Raw genomic sequence first — 22876 nt, 5'->3', positions numbered from 1 at the left:
GGCCCTCCTGTTGCACCTTCCGCCCTTGCCCTTCTTGATGGAAGAGGTCAAAGGTTTGAGAGGTGATAATAATGGCTGAGGCAAGTCGTTGCTGTGCATTTATTGGTCATAAATGATGGAGGGAAAAAATGTTTTAGGGTGGTGGATGGGGTCTGAAACTATCCTTGCAGGAACAATAATTGTGTGAAACAATGGAAAAGCCTCACTATTTGTTAAGACTTTTTTTTATAGATTAATTAATGGATGAAAGCAAATATGGTAGATTAACAGTGAATGGCAAACAGGTACTGAACATCCAAACATAAAGTAGACACAACATACTGGACACAACATAAATATTTGGCACAACAGACTGCCTGCCATTTGATAGGCTTGTTGCCATAGGAAAATTGGCTTAAACAATGGTCTGAAAGGTATCCATTGGATTCATGTTGTCAATTTACAGACAACAGGTGGGAATCGTGCATCGTTTATAGAAAAAGGAGGTGCATTCTGATCTACCATTAAATAAGGTTGATTCACCTCACCACTTAAGATTGACCTAATTGTGATCAAATAGCAAACCCTCTCCTAGCTCTTCCTCGCCCTCTCTAGAGTGAAAGAACAGCCACAGACAAGAGGTGGTCAGTTACAACTGGCATGGAGAGAGATCTATCTTCTCAGAGATTTACGATTCATGTATATGCATCAGGTCTGGATCATATTCCTCACCAGTGTCCCTGGCAAACAAATAACCTCAAGCCCAGAATTGTCACAGTAGAACTTTAGTTGTCCAAATTCCGTCGTAAATAGGCTAAAGATTACATTATGCTGACTATGTTGGTTGAATTATGTAACAATAGAAACGTGTATCTTTATGTATGCTCGTGAAAATGTTGTATAACTTGAGCATAAATTTTCTATCTGTAAGTGCATCACAATTCTGGTTATAATTTGTACAACCAAGGGCCTCGTTCTATGAGCACATCTCATTATTTCTCTTCTACCTTTTGGTGCACCCCATTTTAGATCATCTGCTCTTCCATGCTTTCTAGCACTTTGACTCTACCAGTGTGTCTTCTTGAAATGATACCCATTCGCCAATCTCCATGGTCTTTAAATGTTGTTGCCAATGTGTGCTGACCTACCATATCCCTTCATTCTTTGATTATCTATATGACTAAAAGTCTCATCTTCACTATTTCCTGTCTGCGCTGTATATTGATTTTAGAAAAATAACGCTACCATATATTGCTATGATTTTTAGCCATCTTACTCATAGTCCTCCTCCACTGAGGCAGCCCCGAGGATTTTTCCGATCGATGAAAAATGAAAAAAGTTATGAGTGTTTAAAAAATCTTGAGATGTTGATTGGTCCTCTCGCCTGTCAATCAGGACAATCATATGAAGGTAATACCCCTTCCAGGTGGGGCATGACTATAAAATCCTGGATGCCTAGAAGTGAGTCAGTCAATCTGGAAGATCGTGAGGGAGAGTCCACAACTGTGATTCTAAGCTGTGAATCAACTGAACTGTGAGTCTGCAATGTACTTGCAATAAATAATTTGTTAGCCCTTGATGACAATGCAAAGAGTTGTTTGGTAATTTGGTGGCCTGCACTCTGCTTGAAATGCTATGCAATTGAATTTGGTGGCCTGCACTCTGCTTGAAATGGAATTTCAAGGAAAAGCTGTGGGTGACTGATCTGCCAGCCCACCAGCCCTGAGTAACTGAGCTGCCAGCCTACCAGCTCTGAGTGACTGATCTGCCAGCCCACCAGCCCTGAGTAACTGAGCTGCCAGCCCACCAGCCCTGAGTGACTGAGCTGCCAGCCCACCAGCCCTGAGTGAATGAGCTGCCAGTCCACTAGTCCTGAGTGACTGAGCTGCCAGCACCACCAGCCTGAGTGACTGAGTTACCAGCCCACCAGGCCTGAGTGACTGAGCTGCCAGCCTACTAGGCCTCAGTGACTGAGCTGCCAGCCCAACAGGCCTGAGTGACTGAGCTGCCAGCCCAAGAATCCATTCGGCCCACAATGTCCTTACTAGCCCTCTGGAAACCAGTCCCCTTGGCCCACAACACCCATACTAGCGCTCCAGAAAGCCTCCCACCCCCCACTGGCCATCAATATTGGAATTTGTGGAGAGGTGGAATATTGCGTTGGGTGACCAGCCCTCCCATGTGAACATGGGACCCAACGGGTCCCACTTAGTCTAGTTTTCTATTAAAGTTTTCAGTCAATTTATTTCCAATATGTTTACTACCATGCCCTCTCTTCACACCTGCACTGTGAAAGTAATTCCCTCCGCTTCTCATAGAAACATAGAAAATAGGTGCAGGAGTAGGTCATTCGGCCCTTCAAGCCCGCACCGACATTCAATATGATCATTGCTGATCATCCAACTGTATCCTGTACCTGCCTTCTCTCCATACCCCCTGATCCCTTCAGCCACAAGGGCCACATCTAACTCCCTCTTAAATATAGCCAATGAACTGGCCTCAACTACCCTCTGTGGCAGAGAGTTCCAGAGATTCACCACTCTCTGTGTGAAAAATGTTTTTCTCATCTCAGTCCTAAAGGATTTCCCCTTTATCTTTAAACTGTGACCCCTTGTCCTGGACTTCCCTAACATCCGGAACAATCTTCCTGCATCTAGCAGTTCCAACCCCTTAAGAATTTTGTAAGTTTCTATAAGACCCCACCCTCAATCTTCTAAGTTCTAGCGAGTACAAGCCGAGTCTATCCAGTCTTTCTTCATATGAAAGTCCTGACATCCCAGGAATCAGTCTGGTGAACCTTCTCTGTACTCCCTCTATGACAAGAATGTCTTTCTTCAGATTTGGAGACCAAAACTGTACGCAATACTCCAGGTGTGGTCTCACCTAGACCCTGTACAACTGCAGTAGAACCTCTCTGCTCCTATACTCAAATCCTTTTGCTCTCATCTCCTTCACCTCCACTAACGCTCCTCTTTAAACCATGATAACTTATTCTGTCTCCCAATATTAACACAGAATCAATTTATTTCTGCTGATTTTCTATCTATGTTGTTCTACCTGTATGTTCATAGATTTATTCCATGCAGCCTCTTCCTTGACATTCTATGAAGTATCTTCGGGATTTTACGTGGAAATGGCATTACATAAATACGTGGTTATAGTTGTTGTATTAAGAGCATGTTTCTATTTTACTTTGGAGTCACGTGAGTGACTACATGAAGAACCTGCCAGGACGCAAGTGTGTCATATCGCTTCACGCATTGCGAAACGACAGGCGGGGTGGAGCGTTCCCCCGCAGCGGTAAGTTTAAAACCGAGACCGACAGGTAAGTGAATTACTCTGCGGTCGTTTTGTTTCCGTGCTGGTTTACAGGGGGAAACTATGGACAAAACGAAGAAGTCCACAAGGGCTGCGTCTAAGCTGGCTGGGGAGGACCGCGGAGTTGCGGGCAGCCAGCAGCGGCCGACTGCACCAGAATCACCTATAGTGCGATCAGCTGTGCCCGACTTGGCACCTGCGCTGGCCAGATCCACCACGGCCGGGCGGGAAGGCCAAACGGAAGACTGACAGAGCCGTTGACTCAGACGAGTCAGACTGCGAGGAAACGCCGCGGGTGGCCAGCGACCGTGATTGCTGGGGCCGAATGGGGCAGCTTATGGAGCAGATGCTCCACCATGACAGACTCCGGGAGATGGAGGCTAGTCACCATGGGTCTTATAATACACCCATGGCAGCACCTTATCCAGGGCTGCACAGTGCATCTCCCTCGACAGAGGGGAGCACTGGGAGCCAATTCTGGGCTGGCTCTGAAGAGGGGTTTGCTGAAGAAACAACTAGCGTGCAGGCGGTGCAAGAACAAGAACACCTCCTGGAAATGGTGTCCAAATTTGTACAACCAGAGCAGACTGGACAGCAATTAGAACTAAAATTAGCATCCAGTATTGACTATCTCTCATTTAAACAACTACAAGAACAGGCTGTAATGGACACTACTGCCAAATATTTGACACCGGTAAATTCTGTAGCTCTCAATGTTCCCATGGTGAATAGTTGCATCTGGAAATACATTGGAGTGGGAATCAGAAGCCAGGATGTCAAGCTTCAAAAAATCCTACAACTATTGACTGCAGGGATCACAGCATTTGCCTGGACAGTGGATGGAAAAGAGATGTCAGAACCACAGCAAGACGCTCTGGCATTATTCTGCAATACGCAGTACGAGATTAATAGTCTCAGGAAGAATGCCATCCGCCCAGCCTTAAACCCTAAGTTTGCAGGGCTGTGCAGACCTGGAGGTACTAAACCACCAATATTACTATTTGGGGGCAACCTGTCAAAACAGGTAAAAGAGCTCGATGAGGAGGCTAAAACCTTGGGGCTCATAAAGGCGGCAACGGGTAGGACCTCCTACACATGACAACAGCACCCCTACGCACCCACCAGCAGAGCAAGGCACACAGAAGCTGGTGAAAGCTCAAGGGCCGGGCAAACAGGACAGAGGTCTTTTTTAGGCCATGGCCCAGACTGGCCTTCATGGAAGATGCGCAAACCCCACACTCCGGCGCCTCAACCTCTACGGCGACAGAACAGGAAGAAATAAACTTTCCACTGGTAACCATGGAGGTAGGTGGGTCTGGTCCCTTCCAAAAAACAGGAAGTGTAAATAATACACAAATTGGTGGTAGGTTACACTTTTTTTGGGAGGCATGGAGTGCAATAACTACTGACACTGATTGCTATATTTAAGAGGGAGTTAGATGTGGCCCTTGTGGCTAAGGGGATCAGAGGGTATGGAGAGAAGGCAGGTACGGGATACTGAGTTGGATGATCAGCCATGATCATATTGAATGGCGGTGCAGGCTCGAAGGGCCGAATGGCCTACTCCTGCGCCTAATTTCTATGTTTCTATGTTTCTATGACACTTATATCCGACATAGTATTCAGGGATATACAATCAAATTTGTGCACAAAAACTATCCTCCGGTTCAACATGTACCGAACCGAACGTTCGTACTTTCACGACAAGAAAAACTGGATCGCATCATGCTGAACTGGAGAGGCTATATGCTAAGGGGGTCATTGAGAAAACCCAACGCGACTCTCTGGAATACGTGTCAAATATCTTTACAAAAAACAAAAAAGATGGTGGTTGCTGCATCATTATAGATTTGACTAAATTGAATACATTTGTGCAGTATATTCATTTCAAAATGGAAACCTTTGTTACTGCCAAACAATTGATTTCCAAAGGCTACTTCATGGCTTGCATCGATTTAAAAGATGCTTACTATTCGGTGCCTATACGGAAGGATCACAGACGTTATTTAAAATTTAACTGGATGGTGCAGCACTGGCAGTATTGAGCACTACCTAATAGATTAACATCCGCCCCCAGACTATTTACCAAAATTTTGAAACCAGCCCTAGCATTTCTTCGGAAACAAAAACATATGGTCATGGCTTACCTAGATGACATATTAATTGTGGGGAAAACTTTGGAATTAGCCCAAATAGCTGTATCAGCCACCAAACAATTGTTAAGAGAAACTGGGGTTTATCATCCATCCAGTTAAATCTAAGCTAATGCCTTCCATCACTATGGATTACTTGGGGTTCACCATTGACTCAGTTCACATGTCGGTGACTTTACCTAAGGACAAGGCAACAGACTTAACTGAGGCCTGCAACAACCTCATTGACATCAGTGAACCATCTATTCGACTGGTAGCAAGGGTAATTGGCAAAATTGTGGCTGCTTTTCCAGCCACACAGTTTGGGCCTTTGCATTACCAACATTTACAAAAGGCAAAGGTACAAGCACTAAAAATCAATACTGGTCATTTCGATAGGCCAATGAAGCTACCAATCAAAGCAATTACGAAATTACAATGGTGGAGGGAAAACATTCGGCATTGTTCCAGCCCTATCATTGTCAGCAACCCTTCAGTGGTGCTACAAACTGATGCCAGTGCTCATGGTTGGGGTGCTACTAATTCCATCTCTAGTTGTGGAGGTAGATGGGATGCACAAGAGGCATCATTACTTCAGACACATGACATAAACTACTTGGAAATGTTAGGTGCGTTCTATGGTCTAAAATCATAGTGTTCAGAAATGCATCACCTGCATGTTAGACTACAGATTGATAACACCACCGTGGTGGCATATATTAACTATATGGGTGGAATCAAATCGATATCATGTGATAATCTGGCTAACACAATTTGGCAATGGTGTATTCAGAAAAATAGTTGGATATTAGCTAGTTACCTACCAGGTAACCTCAATTTAGTGGCAGACACCAGGTCACGAAAATTCAATGACAACATCGAATGGATGTTGGACCGCAAAGTGTTTGCTGATATTGTAGCACAGTATGGAACACCAGATATCGATCTATTTGCATCTCGGCTTAATCACCAGTTGCCAAACTATGTTTCTTGGGAACCAGACCCTGGGGCAGCAGCGATGGATGCTTTCTAGCTGCATTGGGGGAAATTGTTTTTCTATGCATTCCCTCCTTTCTGCCTCATCAGTCAGGTATTACGCAAAAATACAACAAGACTCGGCGTCTGGTATTTTGGTAGTGCCCGATTGGCCTACTAAACCATGGTTCCCCGTGATTCGTGATATGGTTTTAGAACCATGCATCTTCGTTCCGAAATGACCAGATTTGTTGGTTCATCCCGTAACGGGGGAAAGCCATCCATGCCATAATAGGACAAATTTGTTGATTTGTAGAATCTAAAGAAACCACTTCTGGACCTGGGGCTGATGGACCGAACAATGAACATAATCACAGCGGCTCACAGGCAGTCCACCAAAAAACAATATCTGGTCTACATCAGGAAGTGGGAGATGTATTGTTCTAGGAACAACATCACTTACTGTACTGCGAGCATTACTTCTGTTCTGGAATTCCTGGCTAGCCTCCACTATGATGAGGGGCTCAGTTATAGTACCATAAACTGCGCCAGAAGTGTCCTTTCAGCGTATCTGTGGCAAGGATCAGAGCGTCATTCTGTCGGGACTCACCCCCTGGTAACTAAACTTATGAGGGGAATTTTTAATATTTATTCCCCTAGGACAAGGCATTCCCAAATATGGGATGTGAGTGTAATCCTTACACTACTGAAGAATTGGTCACCAGCAACAGCTCTGTCCCTGCAAAGACTAACACATAAAATCGTCATGCTGATGGCATTGATCTCAGCACAAAGAGTTCAGTCATTACATAAATTAAGGCTGGATAGTATGACCACTTCAACGAGTAAAATAACCTTTTACATCCACGAATTAGTTAAACAGAACAGACCGGGATCGTCAGGCCTCAAAATAGAATTCAGAGCTTACCCAATAGATGATCGTCTATGCATTATGAGGCATTTATTATTATACATAGAGAACACTAAACAGCTCAGAGGCAATGATATGGCATTACTGATCAGCCACAAACAGCCCCATAATAGGGTATCTGTACAAACAATTTCCAGGTGGCTGAAACAGGTTTTAATGGTTGCTGGGGTGGATACTAACATATTCCAATCTCATTTTCCACCAGGGCTGCAGCTACATCGGCAGCTATGGAATTGGACTACCTATGAACCAAATCCTGGGGACAGCAGGATGGTCAAAAAAAAAAACTTTTCAACTATATTACAATAAACCAGTGGTTAAACCTGTGACATTTTCAGAATCCATTTTAAGTTCTGTATCATGATTTACCCCATAAGATAGGGGCTATAATTTTGTTTGTTAATAAATTCATCATGGTTTTTTCAATGTCTGATTCGTGTTTGAATACGTTAACACAATTCCTCCCTTAGTCAATTAAGGCAGACGTGAGGCATGGACTCGTTCCACGGCATGAAATCACAGAGCCTTAAAATCTTCACGTAGTCACTCGCGTGACTCCGAAGTAAAATAGTAAGATTAAACGAGAACTTACCAGTTTGAAGTTTGATCTTTATTTTATGAGGAGTAACGTTGAGGGATTATGTGTCCTCCGCTTCCACCCTCGATCATAAAGTTCAACTGGTATCCTATTCCTCTAATCTTACTATGATCAGTTCATTTACTGTTATCTGTGATTTCACACCGCTGCTTTGAAGATTGACACGCATGCGTCCTGGCGGGTTCTTCATGTAATCCCTCAACGTTACTCCTCATAAACGAGAACTTCAAACTGGTAAGTTCTCGTTTAATCTTACTATTTATCGTAGCCTGTGGTTCCAACTCATGCCAGCTCTACATGATTGGAAAGTATTGTTTTGGACCAATTATTATTATTTTCCATGTGGCACACAGAATTCTTCAGTCCATCACATAATCAAACTCATATGTTTCCTCTAAAGATGCAGAAACAAAGGGCTTTAAACAATTGTAATATACAGTAAGTGTACCTCTTTCAAATGTTGCAATTTTTCAGATGAACTCAAACAAATATGTTGGACAAAATGGTAAAGTAGGATAAAAATCTATTCAGGTATCTGTGATCTTAGGATGTTTCTTGCACGGGATCTATAGTGAAACATATTCTCCTTGAAAGTTGCTTCTGTGAATAACTTGTTCATAAAGAAAAACAGACCATGACATTTTTTTTGCTGCATAAGAGAAAACTAAATGAAGTTACCCAGGGGCCACTGTAGGGTTCAATCAAAATCGGTCAAGTGTTGTTATCGTGGAAAACAAATCAGAGTTTAAGGTTCCACAAAGCTTAGTCTGAAGTGGCATTGACAAGTGATCAAATGCCTGACAAGGCAATTTAGAAAATTATTAAACAAAGCAATATAAATTAATATGATTGATGACACCACCAGAGCACTGAACTTGTTTTGTGAAGTTCAGCTAAAAACAACATCATTGCATAAATTTGAGACACAAGTAACTGCAGATGCTGGAATCTTGAGCAAAATACAAAGAGCTGGAAGAGTAGCATATGTGGAGGAAATGGGGCAGGGAATGGGTCAAGTAGCATCTGTGGAGGGAATGGGGCAGGTGACATTTCAGGTCGGGATCCTTCTTCAGACTCTTCATCAACGTGGTGCAATAGAGGCAGTTCTTTAAGAAAGCACTTTAATTCTGCAGTTCTGATAGTGTTTAAAAAAGTTGAGCTTTCCAACTCATTAGCTGAAATACATAAACCCACACTTCAATCGTATTATCAAAACTGTCGTAATTAATAGCTCGAAGAGTTCCAAGTAACATTAGTGATATCTTGGTTATTTTTTCTGTTGACAATACAATAGAAATGCACATTATATCTACCATTTTATTGCAAATCAAGACCCATGTTTGCCAGTGCACAGGGATGAAGCATTTAAAGTGACACCAAGGATTATAAATATCAGCACATACATGCATCCATTGTTTTTGAAGATGATAATAGTGAACTTCTCAATGATTACAGTGTAATGGAAGTTCACGTATTGCATTTAACAGTGCTTGGTTATAACCATCCACGTATCTCAGCTTCATCCTTGTAGGGAGAAACCGAGCAAGAGATCAAGCATTTACACCTTGAGGTGAAGGGGCTGTGGAAATGAAAGGATAAACAAATCACTCAATTTTTTGACATAAATTGTAAGGGGTCGGGATTAGTTTTTGAGGCCTTGCCTTTGACTTGCTAGCATAGCTAACAGGGGACATGAATGAAGGGTTAAACTATTGCACCAGAATAACTAAATTAAAATGTGGAATTATTACAATTCCCATTTCTTTACATTATATCATAAATATGCCCACTTTTTCAGTCCTATAGGGAGTTTTGGGCCATATGGCATTGAAAGCCTCCCAATTGATAGGGTCTTGGGGTAGGGTATAGTTCAGGTGAAAGACAATGCCCTTCGTGAATATGTTTGTTAGATTATTTGTTGATGACTTATGGGTGGCACGGTGACATAGCAGTAGAGTTGCTGCTTTACAACACCAGGGACTCGGGTTCAATACTGACTACGGGTGCTGTCTGTATGTACAGTGGCTTGCAAAAGTTTTCATACCCCTTGAACTTTTCCACATTTTGTCACGTTACAACCACAAACGTAAATGTATTTTATTGGGATTTTATGTGATAGACTAACACAAAGTGGCGCATAATTGTGAAATGGAAGGAAAATGATACATGGTTTTCAATTTTTTTTTACAATTAAAAAATTAAAAGTGTGGAGTGCAAAAGTATTCAGCCCCCTTTACTCTGATACCCCTAAATAAAATCCAGTGCAACCAATTGCCTTCAGAAGTCACCTAATTAGTAAATAGAGTCCACTTGTGTGTAATCTAATCTCAGTATAAATACAGCTGTTTTGTGAATGCCTCAGAGGTTTGTTAGAGAACATTAGTGAACAAACAGCATCATGAAGCCCAAGGAACACACCAGACAGGTCAGGAATAAAGTTGTGGAGAAGTTTAAAGCAGGGTTAGGTTATAAAAAAATATCCCAAGCTTTGAACATCTCACAGAGCACTGTTCAATCCATCATCCAAAAATGGAAAGAGTATGGCACAACTGCAAACCTACCAAGACATGGCTGTCCACCTAAACTGACAGGCCGGGCAAGGAGAGCATTGATCAGTGAAGCAGCCAAGAGGCCCATGGTAACTCTGGAGGAGGTGCAGAGATCCACAGCTCAGGTGGGAGAATCTGTCCACAGGACAACTATTAGTCATGCACTCCACAAAGCGGGCCTTTATGGAAGAGTGGCAAGAAGAAAGCCATTGTTGAAAAAAAGCTATAAGAAGTTCAGTTTGCAGTTTGCCACAAGCCATGTGGGGGACACAGCAAACATGTGGAGGAAGGTGCTCTGGTCAGATGAGACCAAAATTGAAGTTTTTGGCCTAAATGCAAAACGCTATGTGTGGCGGAAAACTAACACTGCACATCACCCTGAACACACCATCCCCACTGTGAAACATGGTGGTGGCAACATCATGCTGTGGGGATGCTTTTGGGGGGAGCAATCTTGGAAGAAAACCTGTTAGAGTCTGCAAAAGACTTGAGACTGGGGCGGAGGTTCACCTTCCAGCAGGACAACGACCCTAAACATACAGCCAGAGCTACAATGGAATGGTTTAGATCAAAGCATATTCATGTGTTAGAATGGTCCAGTCAAAGTCCAGACCTAAATCCAATTGAGTATCTCTGGCAAGACTTGAAAATTGTTGTTCACAGACGCTCTCCATCCAATCTGACTGAGCTTGAGCTATTTTGCAAAGAAGAATGGGCAAAAATTTCAGTCTCTTGATGTGCAAAGCTGGTAGAGACATACCCCAAAAGACTTGCAGCTGTAATTGCAGCGAAAGGTGGTTCTACAAAGTATTGACTCAGGGGGGCTGAATACTTTTGCATGCCACACTTTTCAGTTTTTATTTGTAAAAAAATTTGAAAACCATGTATCATTTTCCTTCCACTTCACAATTATGCACCACTTTGTGTTGGTCTATCAGATAAAATCCCAATACAAATACATTTATATTTGTGGTTGTAATGTGACGAAATGTGGAAACGTTCAAGGGGCATGAAAACGTTTGCAAGCCACTGTAGTTTATACATTCTCCCTGTTTTCTCCGGGAGCTCCGGTTTCCTCCTAAATTCCAAAAACGTACAGGTTTGTAGGTTGATTGGCTTCGATAAAAATTGTAAATTGTCCCTAGAGTGCAAATTTACAAGCCATCCATTACATAAGTCACGGAGAGCCTGTAAATAGATTGATGCTTCAAATATTATGCTATGCTGTTGCAAATAAGAATTTCATTGTTCTGTTGTTGGTACATGTGACAATTAAACATTCTTGACTTTTTCTTGACTCTTGACATTTGAAATGTATTTTAAAAGTCTTCCAGGACTATTTTAGTTACTGAAGTCTGTTTACTGTGAGCAGACAATTTTCACAAAGTCTCCGTGACAATGAACCTACGTAAAAAAAAGGGATGTTGATTTCATTGTGTAGAAGCACCCCCATCTAAGTCACTACTATCACAAGGTATGTGTCACAGTAGATCATCCACCATATAGATGTTGATGCATTAGAAATGACTCCAGATATGCTGGACATAAAAAGTGTTTGAAATTTCAAACCCACAGAAGATTTTACTGCACATCATGAAACATTGAAGACAGAAATTACTAACACTGTTGATGCCGCTGTCCAGGAACCTCATTTCAGTAGAAACAAAGAACTGCCGATGCTGGTTAATACGCAAAAGGACACAAAGCACTGAAGTAACTCAACTGGTCAGGCAGCATCTGTGGAGAGCATGGATAGGTGATGTTTCAGGTCAAGACCCTTCTTCAGACCTGAAATATTACCTATGCACATTCTCCAGAGACACTCCCTGACCAGCTGTGAAATGTCAATGTATCAGATTTAAAATCTTTCTAAAATAGTAAGATTAAACGAGAATTTACCAATTTGAAGTTTGATCTGTATTTTATGAGGAATTACGATGAGGGATTACGTGAAGAGCCCGCTCAGCACGCATGCGCGGCACACTTCAAAGCAGCGGTGTGGAATCACAGATAGACACAGTTATTGAAGTAAACACAGTAAAGACAAGGAGACATCAGTTTATCAGTTTGACCCATATTATTGAGGGCGGGAGCGGAGGGCACGTAATCCCTCATCGTAACTCCTCATAAAATACAGATCAAACTTCAAACTGGTAAGTTCACGTTTAATCTTACTAGTTTAGAAATTTACTATTTTACTTCGGAGTCACGTGAGTGACTACGTGGAGGCTTCAAAGCTCCGTGATTTCAAACCGTGTAACAGGTATTACTTTACGCACTGCCGAAGTCCTTGAGGGAGGAAGTGTGTTATCGTAATCAACCAATGAATCTGTTTGTAGAAAAACACAATGTTATTTTTTAACAATAACAACAAAGAAATTAAATTGCTCCCCTGGGCTTAAATTAAATATTTGCAGTCTGTAAAATCTTTACTGCAAATAAAACGGGTTTTGCCAACGGCTTATTATATAATTTCTGAACGGTCTTTCCCCCGATCATCCTGCTGTAGCCAGGATGTGGTCTATAGGCACGTCCATTCTTTTAGCCATCGACGTGGATGCTGCCCTGGTGGAATGAGATTTGTACATGTTAGTGTTTATTCCAGCAGCTTTTAGCACGTGCTTGAGCCATCTCGCAATGGTTTGGCTCGTCACCCGACCATAAGGTTTTTTTTGACTGACCCACAAGGCTTTTCATCTCCCTCGAATAATTTTGGTTGTGTCTATGTAGGATAGTAGGTGGGTCATGGCACATAACCGTGGTTAACCATATGACCATATAACCATATAACAATTACAGCACAGAAACAGGCCATCTCGGCCCTACAAGTCCGTGCCGAACAACTTTTTTCCCATAGTCCCACCTGCCTGCACTCATACCATAACCCTCCATTCCCTTCTCATCCATATGCCTATCCAATTTATTTTTAAATGATACCAACGAACCTGCCTCCACCACTTCCACTGTAAGCTCATTCCACACCGCTACCACTCTCTGAGTAAAGAAGTTCCCCCTCATGTTACCCTTAAACTTCTGTCCCTTAATTCTGAAGTCATGTCCTCTTGTTTGAATCTTCCCTATTCTCAAAGGGAAAAGCTGATCCACATCAACTCTGTCTATCCCTCTCATCATTTTAAAGACCTCTATCAAGTCCCCCCTTAACCTTCTGTGCTCAGGTTCTGGCGGGTAAGCTCGGAATTCCACGACTGGATTAGGTGTTCCTGGTCTGCTCTGTTTGATCAGTCCCTGGATAATGACAGAGATCTGGTCTGGAGCTGTGAGCATGCTGTCCAGTCGCAATAGGTGTAGTGACTGGACCCTCTGTGCAGATACAAGTGCCATCAACATGAGTGGTTTGAGCATTGATTGTTCCAGGTTGAGGGATCTGGCTGGTGGCCATCCCCTGAGGTATGTCAGTACCACACTGACATCCCATGTATGGGTGTACCTTGGTCTAGGGGGTTAGAGTTGTAAATACCCTTCATTAGTTTGACCACCAACGGGTGGGACCCCCATGGCCTGTTGTCCTGGAGCTGGTTTTAAATAGACAGGCAGGGCACTTCTAGCTGTGTTGATGGCTCTGTAGCTGAGTCCTTCTTCGTGGTGAAGGTTCGCTAGGAATTCCAGTACGTTGGTAACTGTAGCGGCTGAGTAGGTGGTCCCTGTATCCAAGCAGTACTTCTCCCATTTTTTGATGCTGGACAAGTGCTGTTTTTTAATGGATGTTCGGAGGGAAGCTGACATGGTGTCAACGGTTTGTTCTGATAATCCCAGTCCCAGAAGTGGTTTGTGCAGAATCTGCAACCCAGGAGTTTGATTTGTTCATGTCACGGGTGGCTTGTGCCCGACACTGGGTGTTAATAACTCTGGGTCACTGGGGAATACCATCGAAGTTTCAACAACCATGTCATGGAGTATTGGGAACCATGGCTGCATAGGCCAGTCGGGTACTATCAAAATACCTGAAGCAAAGTCCATTTGTATTGTGCGTAGTCCCCAACTGATGAGGCAGAAGGGAGGAAATGCATAGAAGAAGAATTTCCCCAATCCAGCGCAAATGCATCTACCACTGCTGCCTCAGGGTCTGGTTCCCAAGCGACATACATAGGTACCTGGTGATTTAGCCTTGATGCAAATAAATCGATATCTGGCGTGCCATATTGCTTGATAACTTTTGTGAAAAAATGTTTTGGGGTTTTAACATCCATTCGATGTTGTCATTAAATTTACATGACCTGGTGTCTGCCACTGTATTTAGCTTAACAGGCAGGTTAGTTGCTGATGTGTCTTTCGACACACCATTGCCAAATTGTGTTGACCAACTTGTCGCATGATACCGATTTTATGCCGCCCATATGGTTAATGTAGGCCACCACCGTAGTATTATCTATTTGTAACCGTACATGCAAGTGATGCATATTTGTGCATATGCTTTTAAACCATAAAAGTCACCCAACATCTATAGATAATTAATGCCCAGTGTAAGTGGTAACAATGACTTTGGGTTAGTCCATCTACTACTTGTGCTGGATATAGAGTTAGTTGCTCCCCAGCCTTGAGCACTGGCATCTGTTTGGATAACTAACGTAGGGTTAGTGATGATAATAGGGCTGAAACTATGCCAAATGTTTTTTGCCCACCACTGTAGTTCTGACATTGCTTCAGTGGGTAACTTTATGACACGATCATAATGACCTGTATGTCGTTTTGGTGCCTGTACCTTTGCTCTTTGTAAGTTTTGACAGTGCAAAGATCTGATTCATTAAATTGTTGCATGATTGTGCCAATTCAACTGTTTTGTCTCTTGGCAATGTTACAGTCACGTAGACTGAATTAATTGTGAAGCCCAAGTAGTCCATGATTGTGGATGGCTTCAACTTAGATTTATCTGAATGTAAGACAATCCCAGGGTTTCGAATAACTGTTTGGTAGCTAATACAGCTAACATAGTCAATTCCATGGTCTCGCCTATTATTTAAGATATCATCAAGATATGCCATGACAATATGTTTTTGTCTTCTGAATATTGTCAGAGCTGGTTTTAGTATCTTGGTGAATAATATTGGGCTGATGTGAACCCATTGAGTAACGCTTTAAACTGCCATAGCTGCCCCATCCAGGTAAATTTCAGGTATCTGCGATGATCCTTGTGAATGGTACGAAATAGTAAACATCTTTAAATCAATGCTTGCCATGAAGTATCCTTTGGAAATTAATTGTTTGGCAGTAACAACCATTTTCCATTTTGAAATATATATACTTAAACATATTTAGTGAAGTTAAGTCAATGATGATGCGACATTCACCATCTTTTTTGGGTTTAGTGACGAATATTTGATACGAATTCCAAGGGTTCATGTTTTCCCATGATACCCTTTGAAATTAGTCTCACCAGTTCAGCTTGTCCCTCTCGTTTTTTTAACGGGAGGGAAAATACCCTCTGGGGTGAATGTTGGACTGGTGGCAATTTTTCTAGTATGAATTGTATTTTGTATCCACTAATGCCATTGCGTATATATTGATCACTCGTGATGGACTCCCGTGCTTCTTAAAACAGGTGTAATCTCCCCCCTGTTAGTATTAAGCCCCTATTTTCTATATGCTGGTAGGAACCAGACCCACCTACCTCCATGGTTATGTGTATTGTTCTGTTTCCTGCCAGTCCAACGAGTCTTGCACGTCGTCTGACGTGGCGGTGATGTTGGGGGGTGGCGCATTTTCCATGGGGTCCGCTCTGGGCCCTGGTCTAAAGAAGGCTTCCGGGGATAGAATGCGGACCCCGAGCTTTACACCAGTCCCATATGGTAGATGTCGACTGATGGACGCGATGGGGTGCTGCTGCTTAGGAATTATTGTTTTTAAAAGCCTCTTCCATATCCTTCATATGCTTTGTGAGGTTTTTGCCAAAGAGCTGTGGGTCTGGCTCAGTGGCTGGGGTATGCACAACCCTGCAAATTTAGGATTTTATGGCAGGTTTTATAATTTGTTTACGAAGGTTGTTGTCATCTCCATATTTGTCCACGGAACGAGCAAACGATGTGATGGCTGACATCAAGAGCCTGAGGATCCGCTGCCGTTTTCTAAGGCCTTATTGACCACCTCTCCTGTAGGGGCTTGTTGGAGAGGTGGTTAATGCTGGCCGCTGGTTTGGCTTTTAACGGCCTCCTGCACGTGGGGTTGCCACGTAGCGGTCCACCACACCTAGCAGCTCTTCCTGTTCCTGCACCCCTTGCATACTCCCGAGATCTTCAGCCATTGTCCCCTCTTCTTGACCAGCCCAGTCCTGGTCACCAAAGCTACCCTCGGGTAAGGAAGAAGCAATGGGCAGTGCACAAGGCACTGTGCAGGGAGTGCCTGAACTCCTCCTGCAAGAGCGCCCCTCACGAAGCGGGTGTCGCTGGAGCTCCTGCTCCAGGAGCCGCTCCATGCGGCTCAGGCGGCTGTCTCTCCCCCGGGCGGGTGGAGAGACGTCCCTGTCCGACAAGTCGGAAGCCACCGGCCAGACGCCTCTTCCATGGCTTTACTTCCAGCCTGCTGCTCAGGCGCTAGCGGGCTGGGCTCGGCACGGTGTCGGGAAATAGCGGAGCGCCGAGTAAGCGGTCCTACCGCCTTGTTACTGTCCCCCCCCCCCAGCTGGAACGCTCCTCCGTGGAGTCGAGTGCGGGACAGGTTTGTCCAAGAGCCTTTCTTCTCTGCCTGAAAGCAGAAGGCTCCCTGTGAAAGAAAACCCAACCTCAGAGCTTACCTAACAGTCCGTTCTTTCACCTGTAGCGGGAGCGCCTGACTCCTGATGCACCGCTGTTGCACTGCTGAACATAATGCCATGCATGCGTGTTGAGCGGGCTCTTCACGTAGTCACTCACGTGACTCCGAAGTAAAATCATTAATTTTCTTGGTTAACTCACCCAATGAGAAGATATCATTGCCTGGATTTTGTATGTTAGAAATAAACATTTACAGTGTCTCAGCCTGAAACGCCACTTATTCTTTTTCTCCAGAGATGCTGCCTGACCCGCTCAGTTACTCCAGATTTTTGTGTCTTTCTTTTTATGTCTAAGGAAATATATATATTTTTCAGTTTATAACGCTTCAAACTATTTTGCTGACTTTTACCAGTAGCAACTGAATGATGAGGGATAGGCACTTCCAGGAGTTGTTATATTATTGCTTTCCACCTCATGAAAAACGAAATGCTTGCTGCATTACACCGATGCTTTGATATTCTATGTTTTGCTGGTAGATTTAATCAAAAAGACCCAAATACAAGAACCCTCACTGCTACAGTAGGAGTAATGCTTTAGTTTCTTTACACAAATCTGAGCAAGTAAATGATCAAAGGCAACTGTGTTTCTGATGTGTGTAAAACTTAACAGTCTCCTCAGCTCTTTTCCTTTAGGGTGGTGGTCCCAAGAATTTTCAAAACAAAAAAATGCCTCTGAAGTGGGTTGCTGTCTCAAAATGTTGCAAATTAATTTGTTTACCTTAATATTTATTAATGGGAAGCCGGCACATGTAAAATAAAAAATATAGAGAAAAAGAAACATTCCAAATATGCAATTTATCAATGCTTTGTGTCGATTTTGTCTGTGAATGACATACAAATATTTGCAGCATTTGAAAAACCAATGAAACTGACTTTTAAAGTCAGTCACAAAAAGCTGGAGTAACTCAGCGGGACAGGCAGCATCTCTGAAGAAAAGGAATGGGTGACATTTTGGGTCGAGACCCTTCTTCTGACTAGTTAGGGAAAAGGGAATCGAGAGATATAGATGATGATGTACAGAGATAAAGAACAATGAATGAAAGATATGCAAAAAACTAACGATGATAAAGGAAACAGGCCATTGTTAGCTAGAGAGTGGTCCTGTGCAACTATCTACCTCATTGGAGACCCTTGGACTATCTTTAATCAAACTTTACTGGACTTTATCTTGTACTAAATGTTATTCCCTTTATCATGTACCTACACGCTGCGGATGGCTCGATTGTAATCATGCATTGTCTATCTGCCGACTGGTTAGCACGTAACAAAAGCTTTTGACTATACCTCGGTGCACTGACAATAAATTAAACTAACTAATTGAAAAATAATGACTTTGACTAACTAATAAGCGGTTTTGCATAGTAAAATTTTGAGCCTAATACAGGTTATGGAAGGCTTCTCCATCAGTCATTCATTCAACTAGTGGTTTTGCACAAATGTCAGGCAGGCCAGTTTTTAGTTGACAGGTGGGACAAAAGCATTTCAGGGGAGGTCAGAATAATTGTTCCCAGACAACTTGTTATAACATATTCAGCTGAGGCAGCAAAGGGGAGATGGAGGGTTTTTTTATGGATTGAAAATGAAAATAAAACTTACAAGGCTATATGGAAGGAGTAGAGGAGCACAACAAATTGGATATATTTATTAGGTTTCAGATACATGATTGGATGATTGGCCTCTCGTGCTGTCGATGTAGCAACATTTTGTATTTCACTGAAGCTGCAAACTTTTCCTTTAAATCTGCAAGCAGAATTTCAAAGGCCACAACCTTCGCCTATAGAGCTGTTGTTGGTGAATTCATGACTCTAGCAACACATATTTCCAGCCTTTCTGTGCTGTCAGCAGTCAAATGAATAAATAGTGTGAAACATCTGTTTTGATTATAAATGCCCTTGCTTTTGTATTACATTGTGCAATAAAAGAACAGGTAACAGAGAAAAATGAAAAAAGTGATATGTATAGCTTTTAGTGTCTTTAAAGTGTCAATAGATTGATCAGTCTAATTTTGATTTAACATTGACAAAAAGTGTAATGCATCTAAGGCTTCTGAAATAAAAATGTCATTTATTCAGCAACTTTCACAGCCTCCGGTTACCTTAAAGTGTGGCTTCTGTAGAAAAGTTGAAAATTCATCAGTCCGTTTGCACATCCTGCAGCAACTTTCCACAACAAACAAATGATAACATTTGTTATCTTCTGAAGAAAGGTTTCGGCCCGAAACGTTGCCTATTTCCTTCGCTCCATAGATGCTGCCTCACCCGCTGAGTTTCTCCAGCATTTTTGTCTACCTTCCATTTTCCAGCATCTGCAGTTCCTTCTTAGACATAACAACCCAAGAATCAGTTTCAGTATGAACTCCTGCTCCTCTCAACAAAATTGGAAGGGATTATTTTGCAGTCATCCACAGCCTTGGTTGAATGGCATATCTGAAAGAGAATAACTCCAACATTGCAGCACCAACACAGTAATTCAGTCTCTGGATTGAGACTTCAATTCACACCCTTTTCGCATCAGAGACATCTTAAATGAGCTACAGTTGTCACCATCCAACACTGAAGTAATCTGATCGTATTAGAAACAATGAGTGAGGCAGCATCGGGGCAGAAAACGCTGGTGGGTGTTGTGTACAGGCCACCTAACAGTAGTAGTGAAGTTGGAGATGGTATCAAACAGGAAATTAGGAATGCGTGCGACAAAGGCAAAACAGTTATAATGGGTGACTTCAATCTACATATAGATTGGGTGAATCAAATTGGCAGGGGTGCTGAGGAAGAGGATTTCTTGGAATGTATGCGGGATATCTAAATCAACATGTAGAGGAACCAACGAGAGAGCAGGCTATTTTAGACTGGGTATTGAGTAATGAGGAAGGGTTAGTTAGCAATCTTGTTGTACGTGCCCCCCTTGGGCAAGAGTGACCATAATATGGTTGTTCTTCATTAGGATGGAGAGTGACATTGTTAATTCAGAAACAATGGTTCTGAACTTAAAGAAAGGTAACTTTGAGGGTATGAGACGTGAATTGGCCAAGATTGACTGGCAATTAATTCTAAAAGGGTTGACGGTGGATATGCAATGGAAGACATTTAAAGACTGCATGGATGAACTACAAAAATTGTTCATCCCAGTTTGGCAAAAGAATAAATCAGGGAAAGTAGTACATCCATGGATAACAAGGGAAATCAGGGATAGTATCAAAGCGAAGGATGATGCGTACAAATTAGCCAGAAAAAGCAGCATACCGGAGGACTGGGAGAAATTGAAAGACCAGCAGAGGAGGACAAAGGGCTTAATTAGGAAAGGAAAAATAGATTATGAAAGAAAACTGGCAGGGAACATAAAAACTGACTGCAAAAGATTTTATAGATATGTGAAAAGAAAGAGATTAGTTAAAACAAATGTAGGTCCCTTGCAGTCAGAAACAGGTGAGTTGATCATGGGGAACAAGGATATGGCGGACCAATTGAATAACTACTTTGGTTCCGTCTTCACTAAGGAAGACATAAATAATTTGCCGGAAATAGCAGGGGACCGCGGGTCAAAGGAGTTGGAGGAATTGAGTGAAATCCAGGTTAGCCGGGAAGTGGTGTTGGGTAAATTGAATGGATTAAAGGCCGATAAATCCCCAGGGCCAGATAGGCTGCATCCCAGAGTACTTAAGGAAGTAGCTCCAGAAATAGTGGATGCATTAGTAATAATCTTTCAAAACTCTTTAGATTCTGGAGTAGTTCCTGAAGATTGGCGTGTAGCAAACGTAACCTCACTTTTTAAGAAGGGAGGGAGAGAGAAAATGGGGAATTACAGACCAGTTAGTCTAACATCGGTAGTGGGGAAACTGCTAGAGTCAGTTATTAAAGATGGGATAGCAGCACATTTGGAAAGTGTTGAAATCATTGGCCAAAGTCAGCATGGATTTACGAAAGGTAAAGCATGTCTGACGAATCTTATAGAATTTTTCGAGGATGTAACTAGTAGCATGGATAGGGGAGAACCAGTGGATGTGGTGTATCTGGACTTCCAGAAGGCTTTCGACAAGGTCCCACATAAGAGATTAGTATACAAACTTAAAGCACAAGGCATTGGGGGTTCAATATTGATGTGGATAGAGAACTGGCTGGCAAACAGGAAGCAAAGAGTAGGAGTAAACGGGTCCTTTTCACAATGGCAGGCAGTGACTAGTGGGGTACCGCAAGGCTCAGTGCTGGGACCCCAGCTATTCACAATATATATTAATGATCTGGATGAGGGAATTGAAGGCAATATCTCCAAGTTTGCGGATGACACTAAGCTGGGGGGCAGTGTTAGCTGTGAGGAGGATGCTAGGAGACTGCAAGGTGACTTGGATAGGCTGGGTGAGTGGGCAAATGTTTGGCAGATGCAGTATAATGTGGATAAATGTGAGGTTATCCATTTTGGTGGCAAAAACGGGAAACCAGACTATTATCTAAATGGTGGCCGATTGGGAAAGGGGGAGATGCAGCGAGACCTGGGTGTCATGGTACACCAGTCATTGAAGGTAGGCATGCAGGTGCAGCAGGCAGTAAAGAAAGCAAATGGTATGTTAGCTTTCATTGCAAAAGGAATTGAGTATAGGAGCAGGGAGGTTCTACTGCAGTTGTACAGGGTCTTGGTGAGACCACACCTGGAGTATTGCGTACCGTTTTGGTCTCCAAACCTGAGGAAGGACATTATTGCCATAGAGGGAGTGGATAGATGGTTCACCAGACTGCTTCCTGGGATGTCAGGACTGTCATATGAAGAAAGACTGGATAGACTTGACTTGTTTATACTCTCTAGAATTTAGAAGATTGAGAGGGGATCTTATAGAAACTTACAAAATTCTTAAGGGGTTGGACAGGCTAGATGCAGGAAGATTGTTCCCGATGTTGGGGAAGTCCAGGACAAGGGGTCACAGCTTAAGGATAAGGGGGAAATCCTTAAAAACCGAGATGAGAAGAACTTTTTTCACACAGAGAGTGGTGAATCTCTGGAACTCTCTGCCACAGAGGGTAGTTGAGGCCAGTTCATTGGCTATATTTAAGAGGGAGTTAGATGTGGCCCCTTGTGGCTAAGGGGATCAGGGGGTATGGAGAGAAGGCAGGTACGGGATACTGAGTTGGATGATCAGCCATGATCATATTGAATGGCGGCGCAGGCTCGAAGGGCCGAATGGCCTACTCCTGCACCTTATTTCTATGTTTCTATGTCTATGTTTCTATCTACGGAGAGAAGGAATAGGTGACATTTCAGGTCGAGACCCTTTTGGGTTTGGGTCGGCGGCCTTAGGAAGAGTCTCGACCCGAAATGTCACCTATTCCTTCTCTCCGTAGATGCTGCCTCACCCGCTGAGTTCCTCCAGCATTTTTGTCTACCTTCGATTTTTTTCCAGCATCTGCAGTTCTTTCTTACATATTAGAAACAATAATCCATCTACCAACATTTCATTATTACTGTAAAATTGAAGGTTAAAAGTGGAGTTATTGATATATATCATTAGAATTCCACTCATTAATTAAACTGCAAGCCTGTAGGCAGAGTAATCACATAGTAAAAAGGCTAAAGGGCCTGTCCCATTTAGGCGATTTTTTCGGCAACTGCCGGCGACAGTCACAGTCGTAGCAGGTTGCCGGA

This window comes from Leucoraja erinacea, chromosome 1 (genome assembly GCF_028641065.1).
Source record: "Leucoraja erinacea ecotype New England chromosome 1, Leri_hhj_1, whole genome shotgun sequence".
Classification (NCBI taxonomy): Eukaryota; Metazoa; Chordata; class Chondrichthyes; order Rajiformes; family Rajidae; genus Leucoraja; species Leucoraja erinaceus.
This window is presented reverse-complemented; position numbering follows the sequence as displayed.